Raw genomic sequence first — 3,282 nt, 5'->3', positions numbered from 1 at the left:
CATAGAATACTAGCCTATTGCAGGGTTTTTAGTCAAGCCATTATGCTAAAGATTTTAACAGGTAAGTTGGACTGTTTGCAACATTATTCACATTTGGATATTTTGTCAATAGTGGCATTACCATGATGGCAGCCTGGGTAACAAATTCATAACTGGACCATCCAGTCATACAGGGGGAATAGTCATTAGAATTAATTTGTGGTGTGTTAATACAGTTAGAGGAGTCCTGGTGTGGTGGTGTAGAATTGGCATTCATGGCTCAAACCCAACTGCTCCTCGGTGGAAACCCTATACAGGGTCACTGTGAGTCAGGGTCCACTGAACGGCACTTAACAGGAACACTTAGCACAGAAAACACATCATTTATTGCCTATCTTTTGACTGTTTGACTTAATGATAGTTTATTTTACCTAATTTCTAGATGGATTTGTCCTGCAGTAGTAGATGCATTTGAGTCTTCAATAACATTACTTGCTTTTCCTCTGGTTAATGAGATCCATTTCATAATGCAACAGGAGTTGGTATTCTGGAATTTGGAAGAAGGACTGCTCTTGTTTCCATGCAGGATCACATTTTTTTTTTTTTTTTTTTTGTAAGAATGGTGTTGAGAAGATGGTAGTATTTCTGGAGCTGCATAGCTGAGGTGAAGGTAGAATCTCACACTCCAGGATGGGCAGCTTTTCGGGCCTTCACACATCCATTTCTTGGTCAGCATTGCTTAATAAGGTTCTTGCTTCAAATACCAATGACTGACAAACAAGAAGAGTCTTAGATTTCTGACCATAACTGTAAGCTACAATTGCTGCTGTTCATACAATCAATATGCATATGCTTACCAACAAAGCCAGAAGAACATTTCTAATCCAAGGGCTATTGCTCTACACTGATGCTGTTTCTAATTAACGACTCATTGTCTGACTCCATAGTAAGGCAGATTCTACTATATGCTGTTCTCAATTGTGACAATTTTATATTATGGTAATGTTGCATATGCAAAGTTTTGGATAAACATTTCCATCAGATCTCCATAGTTGAAACATAATTTCCTGAATTTTTTCATTAGGACATCATTTCAGGAAATGCAGTTGACAAAACCACAGTGCTCTATTATACCAAGATATAATTGTAGGTCCTGGTCGCAGGTTAGCTAATACAATCAGCTCAAGGTCACTGGAATTTAGGTAGTCAATAAATTTAGAAAAATATAATCCAATCCTCTTGCTCTCCTTTATAAATGAGTAGAAACTATTCTGTGTGCAGAGTGTAAATGTGTCAGGGACTACTGCCAAGTGGTTTTAAAATTAGGAAAGGTGTGCGTGCACTAGAGTTGCATTCTTTCACCATACTTATTCAATCTGTATGCTGAGCAAGTAATCTGAGAAACTATATGGAGGAAAACATAGCATCAGGATTGGAGGAAGACTCATTAACAACCTGCAATATGCAGATGATACAACCTTGCTTGCTGAAAGCAAAGAGGACTTAAATACTTACTGATGAAGATCTAAGACCACAGCCTTCCAGTATGGATTGCACCTCAATGTAAAGAAAACAAAAATCCTTGCCACTAGACCAATAAACAACATCCATGTAGATGGAGAAAAGATTGAAGTTGTCAGAGACTTCATTTTCTCTGATCAACCATAACACTCATGGAAGCAGCAGTTAAGAAATCAAACACTATATTGCATATATGCTGCATAAGACCTCTTCAAGTGTTGAAGAGCAAAGATATCAGTTTGAGGACTAGAGTGCACCTGACCCAAGCCATGGTATTTTCAATAACTTCATGTGCATGTAAAAGTCGGATAGTGAATAAGGGAGACCATAAAAGTTAAGGTTTTGAAGGAGAATATTGGCAGTACCATAGACTGCTAAAATAACCAATCAATCTGTGTTGGAAGAAGTACAACCAGAGTGCTCCTTGGAAGTCAGGATGGTCAGACTTCGTATTTCAGACATATTATCAGGAGGAACCAGCCCCTGGATAAGAAGATCATTTTTGGTAGAGTGGAAGGTTGGAGAAAAAGAGGAAGGCCCCAGTGAGATGGACTGGTACAGTGGAAGCAGCAGTGGGTTCAGGCATAGCAATGATTGGGAGCTTGGCACAGGACCAGGCAGTGTTTGTTCTTTTGTGCATAAGGTCGCTATGAGTTGTTAGCAGCTCAGTGGCACCTAACAACAACAACACTTCTGGGCAGCTTGAATTCAACCAATGGTCAAAAGCATTTGAGCAGCCAGGTCCCCAGAATCAGTGGCATAAAGAATAAATTCCTGAGGGGAATATTGGATAATCCATGTAGTATTTGATGAATCATTACAGCCAGCTTTCTGAACCTGCAGGATATCCATTTACTGATTTTATTTCGAGTGTCAAGTGAGTTGAATTTCCATATTCCTGATCACAAAATGTGTTAGGAAATTAAATCTGTGCCCAATGTTGTTATTAAGTGCCGTTGAGTCTATTCCAACCCATAGTGACCCTGTATCGGGTTTCCAAGGAGGATCTGGTGAGCTTGAACCACCGACCTTGCAGTTTAACGACTTTGCAGTCTGACACATTAGCCCACAGTGCCACACCAGGACAATAGTTGCTGTTATTAATTGAATAGGATTAACAGCTATTGGAGATGTGTTGACTTGACCTATAAAGCGCAAACGAAATAAATTTCAACAAGTATCACTCCTTAATTAAATGTTTAAAACTTTGATGATTGATTTGGCTCCTCTCTTTTCACTTTTTGACTTGATTTGTATAGAGGAGTGGGAAAAATCAATTAGGTTCACTAGCTCTTTGTATAACAGAGTAGTCCAACCTGTATTTGAATTGTTTTGTTGTCAAGTGCTGTTGAGTAGATTCTGACCCATAGCGACCCTTTATAAGATTTTCTGGGTATGACTGATGAGCTTGAACCACCAACCTTGATCAAATAGACTTTGCAGTCCAGTGCATTGACCCACAGCTCCACACCAGGACTCCAGCTGTATTTGAGTACAGTCACATAAGAAGATTCAGAAAAGAGTGTAGGGGACTAATGACTTTTAGTTCCCTTTGTTTTAGGGGCACGTCATGTATTCCAGGGTAATTCATTTTGAATCCTGTTTGCTCTCTTTTTTCTCCTTTCTGTTCTCTTCCTTTTTCATCTTCCTTCTCATCCTCAACTGGTAGATTTTAGATTACAACCTTGCTACTGCTTCTGCATATTCAGCCTTAAAATATAGAATGGAAGAGGATCTTGAAATCAGCTTACAACCAAGTCTAGGTTAGAGGACTTAAGAAAA

The sequence above is a fragment of the Chrysochloris asiatica genome, unplaced genomic scaffold (genome assembly GCF_000296735.1).
Source record: "Chrysochloris asiatica unplaced genomic scaffold, ChrAsi1.0 scaffold00098, whole genome shotgun sequence".
NCBI lineage: Eukaryota > Metazoa > Chordata > Mammalia > Afrosoricida > Chrysochloridae > Chrysochloris > Chrysochloris asiatica.
The sequence above is the reverse complement of the archived record's forward strand: the minus strand, read 5'-3'. Positions refer to the sequence as shown.